The 21,401-nt window shown below is 39.2% G+C and overlaps 1 protein-coding gene across 2 annotated transcripts in view; it reads left to right on the forward strand.

Annotated features, from left to right (window-relative positions):
• The first annotated feature begins 1,552 nt into the window (after positions 1-1,552).
• BMPR1B (bone morphogenetic protein receptor type 1B) overlaps positions 1,553-21,401 on the forward strand; it is a 424,295-nt gene continuing 404,446 nt past the window's right edge. For both annotated transcript variants that reach the window (XM_081251050.1, XM_081251051.1), the window contains exon 1: positions 1,553-2,147. The gene's annotated coding sequence lies outside the window, so the exon portion shown is untranslated. The remainder of the gene's footprint in view (positions 2,148-21,401) is intronic.

A 21,401-nucleotide genomic window follows, 5' to 3' on the forward strand; every position in this document is an offset into this window, starting at 1 on the left:
TAAATGAAAACCTATAGAAATTTCTTTATTCCTCTGATTTGGAATTTTAAAATATCTCATTTAATCTCTGTCTTCCCTACCCAGAGATGCCTGTACTCTCTGGATTAGTTTTATGTCCAGTAGATGCTTAGAAGGCTATCTGCTGAGTAGAGGTAAGCCAATTCTTAGTACAGCTTCTGAAAACATGTGGGCAACCCACACACTCTCTACTCCAAAACTTTTTTAATGTCTCAGTTATTTCACTGTAATTTGTGAGGATTGAAACTCTAAGAGGAAAAGATACATTTGTCAAATAAAAGTCACCAGGAATTCACACAGTAGAGGGGATCAATTCAATCAGCTTGATCTCCTCTTTAAACCATCTTTAAACCTAGTTAATGTCAGAAGATGGAGATGATAGGAAATTTGAGAACAACGAGGAAGGTAATTTAGGAGCAGAGAGAATTTGGTGGTAAGGGTAAAATGTGTGGATTCTACCTTGGGATTCTGGGGACAGTGAGATAATTGATTACTGGTACTAAGGATTAGAATGAAGGCTGAATAAGAGAGGTGAGAGGATGCCAATGACAAATGCTACCTGTTTTGGAAAATTTCTAGTGTTATGTCAAACAGAACCTTCCTCTTCCAGCCTGGCACCAGAAACCAGAATGCAGGTTAGTCCTGATACTATCATGGTTCAGATAATATCATGGTTTGTTATGGGGCAAGTAGAGTTTTGTGGGGACCCTGACATGTCTTTGAGGAAAATGTGCCCACGTTTCACAGACTCATCAATAAATGCCTGGAGCACCACGTGCTCCTGAGTGGGAGTTGCATAAAGTACATTTATACACAACTGAATTTCTTATACCTTCAAAGGATTGGATTTAATGTTTAACATAAAATCATTTAATAGGAATAATTTAAGAAAAGGGAGGAGTTGAAAGAAAATGGTAGGCTAAGAATTAGACAATAGAAATAGATGTGAAAAAATTGGAAAACTGCATCAGAGTGAAATTGTATTAAATTATTTGAATCATACACTTGATGGTGACTAGAGAGGGTTTATCAATGTATTTGGAAGATGGAAAAATTTTACAAAAGGAGGAAATTAATTCTGGAGGATAGGCTGCTGAAAGACATTGGGGGGAAAAATTGGAAGTTATTACATGTCTCCCTGGGAGATACAGTTGGCAAAATAGCTGATTTTAAAAAGTTAACTATTTTCCCCAAGTTTCCTGAAAGACTGTGGACTAGCTTGATTTATATTTACCTCCGCAGAAAATATTTCAACACTTACCGATTTAGCAAGGAAACCACAAAGACAGTACATACTTTTTCAAAATAAACATGCTAATTGTAAAATTTCATCAAATACAAATGGGAGGTGTTTTTTTTTTGACAATTTAAAAATATTTGAAGAAAGGAAATATTTCTTTTCCCGAGGAGGCCCACCTGTGTTTCAGGGTTCCTACACTCCTCGCCCAGAACTGCAGGCATAATTTGGCATGTACGTGTATTTTTTACGAGGTGCGTTAACGTCTTATCAACTTCTCAGAAGTGTCAGGGGCCCTGAAGAGTTTCAGTCCACTGCGCTAGATCATCTTTGGGAGCCCCTTCCGGCTCTCGAGGTACAGTAATCCCACGAATTTTTGTTCCTCAAACCTAGTTTTTTTGGAAACCCCGTCTTACGCATGACCGAGAAAGCATCTGTGATTGAAATCGAGGTGAGGCTCTGAGAGGCAGACTGAGCTGGGAGGGTCCCCCTCGATGCAGGGGACGCAGGGCAGCGGAAGGGTGGGCGGCACCGGGCTCCCCAGGTCTGCTCACCCTTCCAAGCACGGGCGGCGGCTCTGGGGCAGCTCCAAGCGCGTCGAGAAGTGTAATCCCTCCGCTAAGTACTTGGCTCTCAGGCTCCAATCACTAGTGGGAGCTGGAGAGGGCAAGTGAAAAAAAAAAAAAAAATTCCAGAGGCAGCCGAGGAGCGAGAAGAAGAAAAAAAAAAAGTCCTGAGGCGGCGGCAGCGGCGGCGGCGGCGGCCGAGCAGCCACGGCGGCCAGAAGTTGACGGCGGGGCGCGGAGCGGGCGCGGGCCTGCGGGGCGCCGGGAGCGGGCGGGGGACCCGGGACCGCGGCGCCGAGGACACCGGCGCCGGGGCGCAGAGGAGGGTAAGGCGCGCGGGCGGGCGCGCGGGCGCCGTCCTGGCGTGCGAGGGGCGGCCGAGCCGGCGGGAGGGCGGAGGGCGGCGCGGGCCGAGCGGCAGCCGGGCGCGGGGGCCGGGCGGGCGTGCTGGCGGGAGGAGAGCGAGCCGCACGGGCGTGGGGCGGCGGCTGCCCGCGCTTTGTGCGCTGGCGGCTCTGCCGGGACCCCCGGACCTCGTTCCCGCGCCAGCAGAGAAGCGGGGGGCAGAGGCGGCCGCGGGCGGGACACGTGCTCCGGAGTTGGGGAAGGAGGGACGCGGGGAGGCGGGGAGTCGGGACCTGGGAGCAGGCGGAGGGCAGCCTCGGAGTCGGTGGTGGGGAACCCGCGGGCCCCCAGCTCCGTGCGGAGCCACCTGCCCCGGACGCCTCCCGAGACCCAGCCTCGCGGCGGGGAAAGTGCGCAGCGGGCTGGTCCCGGTGCCTCGGACCCGGCTTGACTCTGCCGCTAGTGCTTCTGTTTCTCAGTCTGTTGTTCTCACGTTCTCAGTGTTTCTCTGCCTTCTTCCTCCCATCCTCCCTTTATTTCTGTCTTTCTCCCTCCCCCCTCCCCCCGTTTCTTTCTTCCCACCTCCTTTTCTGTCGTCTCATGTCTCTCAATGTATCCCTCCCTCTCGGTCTCCGTATCTTCCACCCTGAGAGCGCACACTTTCGGTGTCTCTCTCATTTAGAGGCTGACTTTCTGCTTCTTGTCTCACTGTCTCTCCTCTCCCCTATCTCTCGCTCTCTGCACCCATCAATCTACTCGTCCCCGTTTCTGGCAGGGCTCCGTATTTCTGTCGGTTCCTTGCGGTGTTAGGATTTTCGACATGAGAGAAGATCCTCTGGAAGTTGTTCAGTGCGGTGCCTTATTCGTTTTGAGCTGCACCACTCCAGCAGGATCTTGGGTCCTTCGTGTTTGTTCTCCACAGACATGGGAACACTGGTTTCCTTGAGTTATTAGGAATTGCTCTTTTCTTAGTCACCTTTCCACCAAGGTGAGGTCAGTGACTGAGCAGCCACAAAAGTGCCAGTGAAAGAAAACAGAAGAGAGCTGCTTACTGCCCCTGACATATAAAGTGAATGTACCAAACATATCTGCAGTGAAGCAGATCCACCTGAGAAAAGATTCCTGCATTTTGGAAAGAAACAGAAAAGGCTCCACCAGTAGTGAGACGAATTAATTGAAAAGTATTTGAAAATAATATTTGAAAGAGCACTTAAGGAAATTTCTTGCTATCCTAAACTGATGCCAACTAATAACTGTTTTCTTACATACATTTTTAGGATCCTAGTGACAGCTCTCCTAATTATTGTTTTGGGAAAATCGTGGGAAATGTCTTGTGTCAACTGGGACACTTGTCTTTAAGAAAATGTTCAGTCTTTGTACTCTTATACCTCTTTACACTCTGGTGATCAAGAAGAATTATTTCTAACTGCAAAGAAAATAGGAAAGGATTTGTCAGTAATTTTAAAACACGAGACATTCCAGAGATCAATAATTTCTTTGGAAAACTTTCACTCTAAGGATGTTTTGAAGGATATTACGTCTTAGTGAAATATGCAGGTTATTACACACTTAGATCATTGTACGATGCAAAAAAAAGGTTGTGTGCTGTAAGCAAATCATAGCAGCGATGTTTTTTTTTTTTATGGGAAACATAGCTGGGAAATTAATTGCTCTGATTTTCACTGTTTTCTTTAGTCATGCATAATGTACCTTTGTTTTTAGCAAAATATGGCCTAGGGCTCTAAAACTTGATACAGTGTGTTATTTGTCCAATCTGAATTACCATTTAGAAAACCACCTTTTCCTTTTGGTCACAAGATAGGAGTTGATTTGATCTCATTACTCATGTGCTGGGGTCTGCTGATGTAGTGGCACTGATTTGTGATTTTAAATCAAAATGTTAGTTTTCGGTGAGTTAAAATCTTGATTGATGTCATGTTAGTGAATCATCACTCTTTATAGGGGCTTTGCCACCTTGTCTGCCAGGTGCTGCATAACATTTAGCCTGGGCAGGGGTGTCTGAAATTCCCTGTTAGATTTTTGTCTCTGAGTGACGTGCTGCCTCTACGCATGGTATGTTCATATATGCCCTTCAAAATGTTCCAGTCGTTAAATAATCTTTATTAAAAGGATATTGACTTAATTTTTTTCTTCATCAACGTTGAAAGCTGTGTGAGATGGCCTGAACAATTATTTTTGTTACAGTAAATGCTGATTGTGGTATTTATTTAAAAGTATAAGGCAGTTTAAAATGTGATTTTTGGGGGGTACATGTAGCACCCTTTACTTTTACTCAGCGCTCAACTCATATTTATCATTTAAATCTAAAGTCGACTGTTATGTACTCCAACCCAGCAGAACCTTTCCTAATTTCTGTAAGCCACCCCATCTCTGCCTCTCCGGCTTCTATGCACGCCTCCCTCCATGTTCACCTCTGCCATGTAATTACTTGCTTGGCTCTTCCTCTGGCTGTTTTCTCATTGAGGTGGGATAGTGTCCTTTTCTTATCTTCTCTGCATTTCAGATGCCTGGCACATTACATGCCATGTGACACTCAAAAAATCCTCGAAGGATGATTTGCTCTCTGCCAGTTTGTTTCTAACTTGGGATTCTAACCCTTTGTAGATGCAGTAGCTCAAGGGAAATACTTTAGTATGGTATAATAGTGGCACATAGACTGAGGGTTGAGAGAGTCGTAGAAAGCACCTCATCACACAGTATGGATGATGAAGCAGATGAGGACCAAAGAATTTGAAAACCATGCTCAAAACTAGACAATGAAGCCACGTAGGCTATACAGCTGAGATCTTATGTTATAGTCACTGTGCCACAGTTCTTTTTACTGGACTCATGTTTGCTTGCTTCCACTAGAAGTGGATAAATGTATTATTAGAAGGAAACAATTGTTGCAACTCTGAAAATCCCTTCTCAGGCCAACCAATAAAAGTCATGCATGAAATGTATCAATCTGCAATAACTCTTGTTATACATATGCATGGAGGTAATATTTGTCTTTGAGAACATTGCCTTCTAAGTGCTTTTATGTGTTAAGCACTGTTCTGCTTGCTAACTGTCATATTGGGCAGACTGATAGTTCTACCTGCGAAGAAGATGTAAGCTCTCTGGACTTCAGTGGTCTCCTCTGTAACTTTCAGTGTGTATGTTGAAGAGGGGTGGGGAGGGAAAAATGCCGTTTGGATCAGGTTAAGAGCTCTTTCTGAAGTTTTTCTTCAGAGACTACCAGTTTAACCCAGAACAACTGTAGATTCATCTCTTTTACACGTCAGACTTCCCTGTGAGCTTTTGTTTGAAAAAGGGCTAGAAAAAGGGCTAACGTAGTTTTAAAAAAGCTTGAAGACCACTTCACTTGTTTTCCAATCTCCCTTCCAGGTCTTGAATTTCATAATCAAGATAATTTCTAGTTTTTAAATCTGGGTATCTGGAGGATAGTTGATAAAAGTGTTAAGGATAGAAGGAGAAATTGCTTTTGCCTGAGAGATACTAATTTCAGGTTTCCCTGTGACAGATTTGATGTGATGACAGAAATTGAAGTACAGGTGTTATAATATATAGAGGCAGGCCAGAATTCAGGGAGAGGGAGGGGCCAGGGCTAGAAACATACATTTCAGAGTCCCTCACACTTTAATAATTAAAATTAAGGAAAACTAAAACTTTTTAGGAGTAGAATCTGGAGAGAGAAGTGAAGATTTGGGGACAGGGACATTTTATGTTAACTTCTGAGTAGTTGTAAAGCTCATCTGTAGTATTAAGATAAGAAAGGCAACGCATGATTTACATCAGGCAGTTAACCTGTTTTCATGAGTTTTAGAACATCTACTTACATACCAGTTATCTTAATTACATTCATCTTTACTTAAACGTTTGAGTGCCTGCTCTCTGCCTGGCGTTATTATATACTTTGGGACATTGCAGCCACGAGAGGCACAAGATCTTTGTCACTGAACTCTCGTTCTAGAGAGTGGAAGTACAGTGAACTATAAACAAGCACATTGAGTAAGATAATTTTCAATAATGGAAATTGCCATTAGGAAACTAAGACAGGGTGATACAACAGCAAATGACTGGGGATACTTTATATGAGGTAGCCAGGGAAGGCCTCAGGATGTTCCTGAACAAGAAAGAGCCAGCCCTGGGAAGATCTGGGAGAACTTCGGGCACAGGGGTCATCAAGAGTGTCTCTAAAGCATCAGTAAGCTGGGCACACTGGCAGTTAGGGGAAATGGTAGAAATGAGGTCACAGAGATTGCCAGGCCCACGTTAAAAGGTATGCATTTTATTCAAAGTACATTTTTTTTTTTTTTGCAGTACGTGGGCCTCTCACTGTCGTGGCCTCTTCCATCCGGAGCACAGGCTCCGGATGCGCAGGCTCAGCGGCCATGGCTCACGGGCCCAGCCGCTCCGCGGCATGTGGGATCTTCCCAGACTGGGGCACGAACCCGCGTCTCCTGCATCGGCAGGTGGACTCTCAACCACTGCGCCACCAGGGAAGCCCCAAAGTACATTTTATTGAACCACCCTGGAGGATTAAAAAAAATTTTTTTTATTATTTTTTATTTTTTTAATTTAATTTTTATTTCTGGCTGAGTTGGGTCTTTGTTGCTCTGCGTGGACTTTCTCTAGTTGTGGTGAGCGGGGGTTATACTTTTCGTTGCCGTGTGTGGGCTTCTCATTGCAGTGGCTTCTCTTGTTGCGGAGCACGGGCTCTAGGCACGCGGGCTTCAGTAGTTGTGGCATGTGGGCTCAGTAGCTGTGGCACGCAGGCTCAGTAGCTGTGGCTCACGGGCTCTAGAGCGCAGGCTCAGTAGTTGTGGCGCATGGGCTTAGTTGCTCCACGGCATGTGGGATCTTCCCGGACCAGGGCTCGAATCCGTGTCCCCTGCATTGGCAGGCGGATTCTTAACAACTGCGCCACCGGGGAAGTCCCCCTGGAGGATTTTAAACAGAAGTGAGCAAATGTGACTTAGCATGTCTGTCTGTAGTGTGAGCAAGAATGTCTGAAGATGATGTGGGAAGCTGTGAGAAGGATCTAGCAGAGTTTGGTGGTTCGGCCAAGGGTGGAACCCTCAGAGACTGATCAGACATTGTTCTCATCTCTGAGTAAGAGTCACTGGGCTGAATCACGAGTCATGGTGTGTGGTCCCCGCCGTGCCCCCCGCTGCAGTTGATCTACATTGCAGCAGTCCAGTGGTTCAGTGGTTGCTTTTACTTTTATTTTTTTCTTTTATTTTTTAACATCTTTATTGGAGTATAATTGCTTTACAATGTTCTGTTAGTTTCTGCTGTACAACAAAGTGAATCAGCCATATGTATACATATATCCCCATATCTCCTCCCTCTTGCGTCTCCCTCCCACCCTCCCTATCCCACCCCTCTAGGTGGTCACAAAGCACCGAGCTGATCTCCCTGTGCTATGTGGCTGCTTCCCACTAGCTATCTGTTTTACGTTTGGTAGTGTATATATGTCCGTGCCCCTCTCTCACTTTGTCCCAGCTTACCCTTCCCCCCATGTCCTCAAGTCCATTCTCTATGTCTGTGTCTTTATTCCTGTCCTGCCCCTAGATTCTTCAGAACCTTTTTTTTTTTTTTTTAGGTTCCATATATATGTGTTAGCATACGGTATTTGTTTTTCTCTTTCTGACTTACTTCACTCTGTAGGACAGACTCTAGGTCCATCCATCTCTCTACAAATAACTCAATTTCGTTTCTCTTTATGGCTGAGTAATATTCCATTGTATATGTGTGCCACATCTTCTTTATCCATTCTTCTGTCGATGGACACTTAGGTTGCTTCCATGTCCTGGCTATTGTAAATAGAGCTGCAGTGAACATTGTGGTGCATGACTCTTTTTGAGCTTTTACTTTTAAATTGCAGACCTCGACACCTTACAGTTTCCAGATGTCACCTCTTTACCTTCCTTCAAATATCTCCTGGGCTGCAAGCAAGTGTCTTGACTTGGAGGCTGCAGGGTGTTTTGGGAAGTGCTGTGACAAGGTTCTTTAGGGTTCAGAGTGACCTTTGAACTACTTGGGGGTGCTTGGGTCTTCCAGCTAACATCTCTGCACTTCATTGTACATAAAATTTGTGTTCTGGTTACAGAGGAAAGGAAGCAAGTCAGAATTCCTCTAATCATGTTTGAGTGTCATATTTTTCTACCCCTCAACTTTGAAAACTTTGCATGCCTCTTGAAAGACTTAACTGTAAAGTCCACAGTTTAGATCTGGATCTCACCCGTCGCATCCCAGCCCTTTCCAAAGAGCTGCTGTATAGTAAACATTTAGTAAATATTTGTGGAACGCTGTTGGATACAGTCTATTAGAGACCCGTAGTTTTGATTCTGCTGACTTTATTTTTCCTGTCTTTCAACAAGTATATGGCTGCATGTGCCTTCAACTTTAGAAGATATTAAGTAGCAAGTTTGGAAATGATTTTTCAGCAGGTTGCACTTACTTATTGGCTAAAGGAAAAGAGATACAATCCAATATATCTCTTTATAACATTTCTTGCCTGGCTGTCTTGAGATAAACATTTTTGTCATTTTTATAGCAGTTACATAGATATGGACTTAAACAAGTACAGACACAGCTGTCACTAGTTAATTTGTTGATTTACGAATCTGAAGGGATTCCAAGGAAGTCTGTAATGATGGTGCCTTTGTCTAAATTAATCTCTTGATAGAAATCAGTGAGTTTTATCTAACTAATAGAATTTACAGCCATCTATAAAAGGTACTAAATTATCAGTTTCTTTTCTGGGAACAGGCTACTGTTCTGCTGTTGTCCAATCAACATTTAGCCCTAATAGTACACGTAATGGGGGATTATCCCCAGATCCTCCTCTTATTAACAAGTGTAGTGCCCTACTCAAACGGGCTTACAAACAGCTGGCATTACTTTGCTTTTATGTATCTAGCAGTTCTCTTTCATTGTTTCTTTAGATCCTTTTCAGTTAGTTAAGAGTCTCTTCTGTCGTCTCCTTCCTGTCTAACTTTATTTTGCTAAAACCTCATGCATTATACCCATTGGCTTCTATGTCAGATATCTTCTGTTTGTCTCTCCACATCTGCCCTCAACCCTTCTACTCTGTGCTCTCTGCCCAGGACGATACCTGGCTGAACCACGCTGATTTCCAGATGGCTTAGGTCACTGGAGACCTCCAGCGGGAGATCAGAGGGAGGGTGGGAAGAGGGTATTGATTCTTCAGTTTGCTGCTTCCGTGATCAGTTTGGACTGCCTGTGTCTCTGCACAGAAAGTCCAGGTAACCTCTATGTCAGTCTCTCCCTCAGGAGTCCAGTAATCTCTGGAGTTAGTTCCTTTGCTTTTACTACCCTGATTTACTACACTACCCTTCAGGTTCTTTTTTTTTTTTTTTTTTTGCGGTACGCGGGCCTCTCACTGTTGTGGCCTCTCCCGTTGCGGAGCACAGGCTCCAGACGCGCAGGCTCAGCGGCCATGGCTCACGGGCCCAGCCACTCCACGGCACGTGGGATCCTCCCTGATCAGGGCACAAACCCGTGTCCCCTGCATTGGCAGGCGGACTCTGAACCACTGCGCCACCAGGGAAGCCCCCCTTCAGGTTCTTTTGCACTCCTACCTATACCTTATTAAATTGTTTGTTTGTAAACAACTCCTGTTCAGTTTATCAGAAGTTGTAACAGTTAAGGTCCCATTTTCTGTTGATTCAGCTTCTGACAGCCACCTCCTTTTTGGAGCCTTCTTCGACTGATAAGAGCAGTTGGCTCCCCTTAACTCTCTTGGACATCTGCTTTCCACCCAAATTATATGCTTCTATCCATGCAGCAATGGCACAGAAAACTTACATCGTGTTATGTAAATACTTTTCTGTCAACCAGTTTATTGGCTTAAATTTTTTACTTGATAGTCTGTAAACCTTCTACATATGTAATTTGGTTGTTTCACTCACTTTTTTATTCATTTATTAACACAGTGCATATGTGTAGAGTCACGGTTTAGGTCCATGCCCTGTGCTAGGCGTGGATACAAAAAGGCAGACGTTTGTCCTTACTTGGGTTGAGGATTGGGAAGGGGACAAGAAATAAAAAACTAAACATAATATTTACAAATCAAGTTTGTGATTTATTAAATGGCCACAGAGTGGTAACACAATCTAACCAAATTTCTCTTGTTTAGTAATTCTAGAAATTTTTAGGCCTAACACCATTGCAACTTGATTCTATCTCATCACATGTTAAGTGAGAAATTAGAGTTTTGAAGCAGTATGAGCTGTCCGACTAACTCACATACACAGTTTACATATAACAGTATGCTTTACTTGATTGCATTGTTTTCATGATCTGTTCCACGGAACAGTGGTTTTTGGGAATGTCAGGTTGTGTAGCCTAAGAAGGATCCCATGGATGGCACCGTAGCCTACTGCTGAACTGTGGAGACTCTGGAGTTTGACTGCTTTTTTATCACTTAATAGGTGTGTGACCTTGGGCAAGTTCCTGAACCTTCTGTGTTTCAGCTTCATCAGCTGTAAGCTGGGAATGACAATAATAGTGATTACTTCATAGGTTTGTTTGAGGATTATAATGGTGAATATTTGTATAGTGTTGAGAGCAATGTCAGGTACATAGTAAACACCACAGAAGCATTCGATAAGTAAATAAATGATCAAAGAAATCGGGGAATTGCTGATATTTTTAAACTGAAGCCTTTTCTGAGCCTTAATTATGCTCATAGGCATTGTGACCATCCCCAAAAGGGGTATTTGACCTTGGGACTTATATTGATATTTTTTTCTCCATATATCATTGGACTAATGTTCCTCAGAACACACTTTTGGAAAAATTGATACAAATAATTGGCCAAACATTTCACCAGTTTATTGTCTCCGGAGAGAGAGGACTTGTTCCTCTACCTGTCCCACCTATTATAGAGTGGGAACCCAGTTCCTGTTCCCCGTCCTTCCCCTTTTTTATTTTTAAAGGTAAAATGAATGTTTTTCTTCATTACCCAGGGAAAGACTTCTTGCCTGTATAGATGTAAGTGTACTCAGGGTCTCTGGGGCTCACTGAGCCAGGTCTTTTGAAAAACTACTTACTGTTGTATTTTTCTAATAAAGAATACATATTCCTTGAAGTGAACTTGGGAAATTCAGAGAATTGTAGCAATTAAAATCACTCTCTTCTACCACACAGAAATAACTTCTTATTAACATTTTGGGGTTTTTTTTTCTTTACAAAATTGGGAGCATAATATAATATGGCTTTGTGTCCTGCCTTTCTTTTTCATTTGACTTTATTTATATAATATTCTCAATCCCAGACATGTAGTGACTTCTGGCCTTCAGATAATTGGTAATCTACATTTCAGAAGAGCTTCTTTCCTTACTTACCCAATTCTGTGGCCAGAGACAATATGAAAATAAAATGGTGTATCTAGAACGAGTTTCTCATTTTAAGTATTCTTGGAAATTGGAACCACCTGGTAAGCAGTTGGCTATTCTGTTTAAGAGACCTGAAGTAGGTGACCTCAGGTTGCTTCATTTATGAGTCATTCCAGTGTTCTAGCCAGCAGCCAGATGGACCCACAAGAATCCATGACCAGGCTGCTTTGTAGCCATTACTTACTCATCCTGAGTGACTGTGAGTGAACTTATATAATGTTGAGATTAACTAGGAAAAGTTATCCAGGGAAACCTGAATTATTCCAGAAGAAATTTAACTATTATTTAATTTTTAAATGATAAATTTGTTCCCTCCATTGCATGTTGTAGGTGTAGGATTCAAATAATATACTAATATGGAGGACAAACATTCTCTGAGTATTTTATCATGTCCTGTAATTTTATAATTTTGAGTGAGAAACAATGTTGCATTTATGTCAGTACATAATGTAAAGACTTTAAAAATACTGATTGTTGTAGGTTTTACTCTGTGTACCTTATAAAAGATGGATGCTGTTGTAATTAAAATATATCTGCTCAGTAAGTCCTTTTCCATTCAGTATACTTCAACAGTTTTGAATCTTTCTCTCAGGATTAAATCAATTAGTCTTTAAAACACTTATCTTTAACATCTGTAGCAAATGAAAATATTTAAATTCTTTCTGAAGAAGAAAACCATGCTATACTGTTTAATTGAATTAAATTAGCTTTTCATGGAAATTTACCTAGGAGCTGTTTCTGGAACCAATTTGGAAAATGATCTTTGTATTCTGTGGCATTTATGTTTGATTATGTTTTTCTTAGTAATTCTCAATGGACCTGATTCACTCCTTGCTTCAGTCGTCAAACCCTTGCAATTTATGTAGGCAAATTAGGCATTTCCTACTCCATAATTATGCATATTTATGGAATAATGTATGCTTCCTCGTTAACTAAAGAGGGTGTAAGAAATTCTTAATTCTATAACTTAAAATTATCTAAATTTCATCATTTTTAGCATTCTGTAGAGTATGTTAAGACTGAGATAAAAGTCATAGGTATAAGTTAATCTCTTCCCAAAAATGTTTTGTACAGTTTGTTTTGACACCTTTTACTAATAAAAGCAGGTACTGTTGTTTCTAAAAATCGCAGAGAATTCAAAACTTCTTACAAATATATTGCCTTGAAACAATCTGTACTTTAGACACATCAAAGATTTTGTGCATACATTTTCTATACTACTTTTTTCTACATTCTCTCTTACATTGTTATTTCACAGAGCCACGAAGAATTTGAAAATTGCTCAGAAAAACTCAATCTTCAAGTTTTTTAGATGTGAAATTTATCCTTTGTGATCCACAGCGTGGGGATATATATTATATGGTTGGACCAGGACTATGACTTGATGCCTTTGTTTCTTGAATACTTCCTACTTAGCAGTTTAAAGATACTGAAAACATATTTAGCTTAAGGGGAAAAAAAAAAAAAAAAAACCTTTGCCTGTATCTGCCACAATCTGAATCGTTGGAGTTGCAGCTCTCTTTCTCCTCAGGCCTGTGAATTACATGAATGCTCATTTGTATTCTCTTGTACTCTCCATCTTCCCACTCTCCATCCACCCCTTACTTTTTCTCACTTTTGCACTTGATTTGAAAACACTGTTTCATCTGACTACTTTTTCTGAGCTAGGGGGGGTAAAAGTATGCTCATTTCTATGATCCTGAACCTCTAGGATATTTTCAAGACCTTTCCTAGCTTTACCATCCTCTGACTGATTAGAGTTTTGACTAAATTGGCATAACTGGAATTATGACTTGGTATTCTGTAGATAATCTTAACATACTTTAATAATATTATAGAATGATAATAGCAAAATGCAATTCTATTTTATGAAATTACTTATTTAATTATATAATTTCACAAATACTATTTTTATGAAATGTCCATGTTTTAAACATTGAAAGACATGGGTTCTCGTGGCTAAAAAAGTTAAAAATGGCACATATTATATAAAACATATTATTAGATATAACTTGGATCTTGACAGTTTTCATTCCTTTATGCATTTCTTTGATATGTAATGCAATTATAGATGTTTGTTTAGGTTTTTACCAAGTACTCTCTAGCTCCTATTTTATTTGAAATTTTATGTGTTTATAATTGTGGTTTGAAAGCTGTTATACATTCTTAAACATTTTTATTATAACTCACTAGCATGCAGCCTGGCTTAGCACGAGACTGTAAATTCCTTTTTTGGCTCATCTCTCCTAAACCTGGAAGGTATAATGCAGTTTAACAATAATATTTTATATCTTTAGTTTGTGATTAATGTCTTTCTTACAAATGGAATTACTAAATATTTATGCACTATGAATAAACTTGATGCCATATGTGTCAAAGAGATAGTTTGAGTCTTGCTCTAAGGGGAAAGATGTTTAAAATCATAGATGATACACTATCAAAAAATAAATGCAGAGCATAAACAGATGGAATACGGGAACGACAAAATGAAAAGTCAATGAGCACATTTATGAAGTGCCAAGTTGAGTCAGTCTGTTATTCTGTCTTTAGGTGATGCCATCAGGGAATATGTTAGGGAAGGGTATGACTGGTGTTCCATGATTTCCCTTTTGAGATTTAGTATTATATCCTTCAAATATCTTAGTTTTCCTCAATATAAACCAGTGCTGTCTTTTTTGGAACCGATGAGAATTTTTCAGTTTGTTTAACTTCTTGGCTTTATATTTGTGTATTCTATTTGAAGCTACAACAGCATTTGCTTAGTTCTCTATGTCTTGTCCATACTCTCCATTGTTGTATAGAGGCTGTATGTTTCCTTGTAACTGTCACCTTTCTAGACTGAAAGAATGCTCACCTATCTTGTTTTTCTTCCCAGGGCTGTCCTTTGGTCCACTGGATCGTTTATTTTTATTTGTTTGGATTTTCCTCAGTTTCTAAGTCATTATTTCCTCTTCTTTCTTGGTGAAATTAGAGTTATAAGTTTTCATTCTTTAGCAGGTATTGGAGTGCTAGGCTGTGTTAGACTAGAACTGTATGTAGCGTTTTAAGTAAAATGAACTGTGGTTTTAAATAGGAGGGAGAAACGTCGTGTTTTTTGTTCTTGAGTGATATCAGTGCCATTGTTACCTTTGTTGGCTATGGGAACAATTAACACAGTGACTTCTATGCTCCTTTTTATGACAACTAAGGCCCATTTACCCTAAGAAGTTCAATCTCTGTATACTTCCTCCCCTACATGTATAACCCTATAGTTTTCCACTTTCAATCTTATTTGATGTTTTCCTCCTAGTAACTCATAAAGTTTTGGAAATCTTGTAGGTTATCCCACTGACTTGGCATCTCACATACTGGAAAAACAGTCTCTTTTGCAGACCTGGAAAATTTAATCTACATTTCCTCTTCTACATCATTTATAAAGATGTTAAATAAGACCACTTCTAGCACCTTCCCTACTTATAGTTTTCTTGCCAAAATGATGCTTTTTTTTTTTTTTAACTGTAGTCATTGTTTCTCCAGTTAAAAGTTCATCTAATCCTATAACAACTCAGTTCTTTTTAGTAACTTTCGTGGTAGTACCTTGTCAAGGGCTTTTTAAAAAAAAATAGGGTGGACTATATTTACTTTCTCCCTTGAGGCTCCACACAGCTTTTACTATGCCAACACATGATTACCCCTGAACAAAGTCAAAGCTATCCCCCCACCCCCTTACCATTGTTTGCTAAACTCTTCTGTGAGCTTATGCTTTAGCATATATAGACCTCACAAATTTGCCAAATTGCCAAGAAATAATTATAACGTTGAATTGGGGAAATTTGAAAGGCTGTGGATGAAAGATGAAATTTAGCATTAATGTTGATGGTTGAAATGCAATTATATATAAGCAAGCAAAAAGGAGTTTACCGTGTTTGAGACTTTCCTGTGTTCCAGCCAGTGAGCTAAAGAAGCCCATCATGGTTAAGATGGTGATTGTCATCCCCATTTTACAGATGAAGAAACTTAAGACATAGTGAGGTACAGCAGTTGTTAGTCCAGGATTCTAAGATAGGTAGGTGTCTGATTCTAAATATGTGCTTCAATGATGGAGGGCTGTTAGAGCCAGATATTGTGTTAGTTATTGATGATACAAAGATGAGCAGAACTAAGCCCATGTGGTCCAAGAGCTTCGAAAGTCCCTTGAAGGAAGGAAGAGACCTATGCACAACTGTAAGAGAGGTAATTGCAATGTGGAAGGTGTTGTGAGCTAAGTAAAAACTTAAGTAAAAAGTCACCACATTTTGGGCTTCCCTGGTGGCGCAGTGGTTGAGAGTCCGCCTGCCGATGCAGGGGACATGGGTTCGTGCTTCGATCCAGGAGGATCCCACATGCCGTGGAGTGGCTGGGCCCGTGAGCCATGGCCGTTGAGCTTGCGCGTCCGGAGCCTGTGCTCCGCAACGGGAGAGACCACAGCAGTGAGGGGCCTGCGTACCGCAAAAAAAAAAGAAAAAAAAGTTACCACATTTTTACTTAAACTGACTTCCATTTAATCCCCATTTTTTATGTGTGCATTTTTTGTGAGGGCAGGGGAGATGGCAGGGGAGAGGGACATGGAGGGCATTAACACGGGTTAAATGTAGTGACATGTTTTAGTGGATTTCGGAAATCAAATAGCTCAGGCAGTTTGCTAAGAATATAGAGATGCAAATGATGAAAAATCATTTAAAATTGATCAATTTATCTGAAATGACATTAATAAACTTAAAAAATTATTTTGATGGAAACACCATAACATATACCTCATGGTAAACATTGAATTTGGGGGCTTGGCAAAAGTTCGGTCATTGGGAGGGACCAGAAGGTATCTACTGAAAATACAGTAAAAACCTTCGAGGAGAGTTTGATCTTGAAATCACTTTTTCTAACATTTAAGTGGACTCTGGGTCATCATCTGTAATAGAGATATCACCTATATTTTTTCTCTATTCTTATTAGTCAGAATGTGTTAGAGTGAAAATGAAATGACTACAGTGGTTTTCAAGGAATCATAAAACCTCTTCTTTATTTTAAGCGTAACACTTTTATTTTTTGCAGGTTTAAATGAAATGGGGTCTGTTGTCTGTGACCATGGAGCTTAGCTGAGGCAGAGTTGTTAAATTAAAGAAATCTTTAGTTTCCAAAATAACCACATGAAACCTGTATTTGACATGGAGAAAAAATGCTATGGGGAAATCAAAGTTTAAAATGGACTTAGGCATTAAAAGTGAAATGGTAAATTAAAAAAATTGATACTACAAATATTACATATATGTTAAATCAGCACATTTTTGCTAGTCCAGTAATCACCATTTGATTTTCCAAAGGCATACATATATCACAAAAACATTAAGTTATGGTACAATTTGTAACAAACAGAAAGCTTCCTTAGTGACTCTTTATATTCCAAAATACAATTTTTCCATTACGGAAAATTATATTTATGTTGAACATAAATAATCAGATATTTGCTTCACTAATGATCCAGATTATTGTAAAATCATGTTACTGGATTTAACGATGCGACCTCTGTTCTGTGACCTTGTGTATTCTGGAGGGTTGTTATGCGTGTCAAGGGTATTTCCTTTTATTTGTTTTAATTTTACCTGCCACTTAAATCGTTGAATGATCCTTCATAATTCTATTATGAAACCATATAATAAGGAAGGGCTAGTTGATTATTTTTTACTTTAACTTTCGTAATCTCATATAGTTCAGATCTTCTTTGTGTTCTCATTCCTCAGGTCAAATAATTTTTGTTTTGCAATTTCTCATCACAGTAATGGATGAGATAGAGTAATAATGTTTCAGTACATTTATTATTATTTTAGCATTTTACATCTGTTCTCTCTTTCAAGGGGGGAGAGGCACGTAGTATGTTGAGAACAGCACACGATTGAGAGATAGGTAAGGCCATAATTGGTTTTGGAACCTGAGACTGATCACTTAAATAAAAGACTGACCAATTCTCTAAGGTCTTTCTGGCTTGAAATGCTATCATTCTATAACCCAAATGGGCAAATCTTATCATGGTTAATAATTACAGTATGGCATTAGTTTCTTTAGAGCAAGGCACTGTAACTGATTTGTGTTTTTTTTTTTTTTTCCTTCCGGTGGTTTTTGGAATTTCTGAGACAAAACAGTGTTCACAAATTAAGTCCTTTCCAAAGCTAATCACCTTGGATGTTTTATAATTCTTCACATAAGAGACTTATACTTACAAATCATATAATTATTACTGTGTACCGTTCTATATGCTTTTATAAATAAACCTTTTACTTGTGGGTTGTAAATAATTTTGGTTAGTAGGAAGTAACTCTGCAATCAATACTGTTGTACTACTTTCTTTGAATTATTTTCTAAGAACTTTAAGGCAGTTGTTGAAATGGTTTTGTTCAGAAACCAGATTCAGTTTACAGTTTGACTGTATTGGATTATAGTGGCTAATTTTACTAAAGGTAAAATATGCAGAGCATGCCATCAATATGATAAATTTGATTTGGTGATTATAACTTTTCACTAATTAATGAGAGATTATTTCTGTGTGCCTTATTGGTTACCTTTGTTTCTGTGATGCCCCATACTAAGTATTCTCTTTTAAAGCTATTTCTAATGTAAAAGCAAGGACTGAACCAGGTTTAGATGCGCAGATAACCTGGTTCTTTCTATGAGAAGTTAATGCCCATTCTATTCTCTTTCTAAAATATTCTTTTTTCATATTGTTCCAGGATTGGTTTAATGTTCAGATTCCTTTAAATGTCTAGGCAACTTGATATATTCTTATTTTCCAGTTGATTAGTTACTTTTAAGAACTGTCTTTTCTTTTTTTTTTTTTTTAAGCCTGGTAGGATTTTTTTTTTCTTTTTATTTAATTATTTTTGGCTGCGTTGGGTCTTTTGCTGCACGCGGGCTTTCTCTAGTTGCGGCGAGCGGAGGCTACTCTTTGTTGCGGTGCGTGGGCTTCTCATTGCGGTGGCTTCTCTTGTTGCGGAGCACGGGTTCTAGGCACGCGGGCTCAGTAGTTCTGGTGCACGGGCTTAGTTGCTCTGCGGCATGTGGGATCTTCCTGGACCAGGGCTCGAACCTGTGTCACCTGTCTTGGCAGGCGGATTCTTAACCACTGCCACCAGGGAAGTCCCAAGAACTATATTTTCGTAGAACAGTCAACTCCATTATTTTTATATGTGTGAAGATTTAAGTGGTAATTTTAGATTATCCATAACAAACTTTTAATCCTAGTGTGCTTCTGTGCAACTTTCCTTATAGTATGTCAGTATGTGTTGCAAGAATCTATACTAAGAGGAAAATTATGCTTACCAATCTAAGTAAAATAAAATTGAGAAAACAAAGCCCCTAAAAATTCATCCTAGAGCATTTACTGTTGATATAAAGCAGGAAGCCTCCACTGAAAACTGTAGAGTTGTTTGTTTTACATGAATTGTTTGCTCTTATGAGATAAGGGAAACAAGATAAGGAAAAAGTTGACGTTCTTAAGTAATGCTGAAAATGTTTTGTCCATAGTGAATGGATTAGAGTTCATGATACTAAAACTCTTGAATCAAAAATGAGAAAGTGTGAAACAAGTAAGCCAAATCCCCTTCATATGGACTCGTCGTCTTGGAAGTTGGAAAATGAAAACAATTATCTGATTACCTTTATGCCCAACATTTATCACTTTACGTATGAATTTCTCACACTGATACTATTCTTGTGCTTTTTCCTTCTTTGGAAAATTGATTCATTTTCAGAAGAGGTTCTGTTAATCCCATTCTACTGGATTCATTTTCTTCCTTTACTCTGTTTGTGCCTTCTTCCATTCTAAATGCTCTGCACTGTATCCATTTATAATTACTAGTTTCCTGAATTGTTAGTGTAATTAGTATCCTCACCAAAAACTGTCTTCTGTTTCTCTATTTTCCTCATATTTCACAGTATGGAATATACCATAAAAGATGCTTGGTCAGTGTTGATCGACTGATTGCCTTCCCTACTTTGTATGGATATAATCTTTATTTCCTTGTAATTATGGAAATTTTCCCTTCGAGAATATGTGAGGAGCCTTAGGGTTTTTAAAAAATGTACCATTTGTTGTGTTTGCTATATAAGTGCATTCTAGGACATGAAATGGGGGAAAATTCTCTTCTGTATTTTGACTAAAGCCAACATAGATGTTCTGTACTGGACTATGCAGTCCGATACCTGCATTTGTATCCTGGCTCTTCCATTCATTGCCCTCATCTGTGAAATGGGGACAGTAGGCGTACTATTCGGTAAGGATGCTGTGGGAGTTAAGTACCTAGAACTCTGCCTGGCATACAGTCATTATTCAATGAATGTTCAGTCTTGTCCTTTATTTTAGATGTCTTTAAGTGGCATTGGCACTCAGCCTACTTTGAGGTACCTGTATGATATTGTTCTACTAAAACGGAATGAAGAAAATTTACAAAGCTGATCGATCAGTTTTCATGAGAAATAATTTTCTTACAAAATGCTTCCAAAGGCAAAATGTTTTAGGTCACACATATTCGTATTAAAATATAAGTGCCTAGTTAGAAACAAGAAGCTCTTAGAAACAAAGTATTTCCTTCCCTTTTTATTCATTTTGGGATACTTCCATCTTTATTTCAAACGCTTGCTTCTAAAAAAAAGTACATATAATGAAATAAGAGGATAAATTGTATGTTTTTATTAATTTGACATTTTTGCTTGATGATTTATGAAAAGTCTGGTTAAGTTTAGCATTAGTGGAGCTTGAAGAGATGTTAGTATTAAGCGAGCATTTAGTTGCATGACATGATCAGTTTACACTATTGCAGAGCCTTAATTAAAGCTTTTTTAAACTGTGTAAACCATGATCCAGTTTGGATTTGAAAGTAGATAGACATCTGTTTCAAATATTATTACTGCAGTTAGAAATTAATAGCTTTTTTTTTCTGAAAGTCTCCAAGTTGCCCTTTTGAAACTTTTATTTCTGTCTCCTATTCTCCTATTCTGTGTATTAAAATAGTTTTTTGAGATGTTAAGGCTATTTTAAAACTCACATTCATAACCTGTATAATACCTGTACAAAAGAAAAGCAAGGAGGTGTTTGGAAGTACTTTATCGAAGAACAAAAAAACAAGACTCCTCTTTGTTCTGTGTTGAAAGCAAATTTGTATAGTGATGCATCAGAGATATTTAAGCCACCTTTTTTGATTGGGGACCTTTGTGCCCTCCTCCCTCCATCTTTCTCTTTTTTCTTTATGAAGTGAAGGCTAATTCTAGATAAATTTGGTGTCATTTTACTCCCTTAGCAATAAGCAAAAGTGCCCTAATTTTTTTCTTTGCCTCAGTGACATTAGAAAATTCTTCAGCAAACGTACTTCTTTAGTTGGTTGTATATATGTTTTATTCTTAATTCTGAAAAGGAGTCTTTGTCATATTGCATTCAGAATATTTAATGCTCTCTAGAAAAAAAAATCAGAATTTAAATTTTCTATTAAACTATGCTCACTAAACTGGTAGAAAAAAAAGCTTGTTATATCCCAAAGTTCAGAATTCATTCTAATTCAAACTAATTATTAAATGAACATATTTTTGATGGAAACTTTTTAAAACATAGGAAGAGGTCAAAAGGAAAACTGCACTACTTGGAGTCTGTTATTTATTATTTTGATATATTTCCTTCCCTTTTTCTTATGTATTTTTAGATTTTAAAAAACTGTGAAGTTGTCATCTTAATTTTATTTTTCCTTGAAATTACATTATGAATATTTTCTCATCATTAAATATGCTTCAAAATATTTTAATGACTGG

The sequence above is a fragment of the Mesoplodon bidens genome, assembly GCF_964165515.1.
Source record: "Mesoplodon bidens genome assembly, chromosome: 1".
Classification (NCBI taxonomy): Eukaryota; Metazoa; Chordata; class Mammalia; order Artiodactyla; family Ziphiidae; genus Mesoplodon; species Mesoplodon bidens.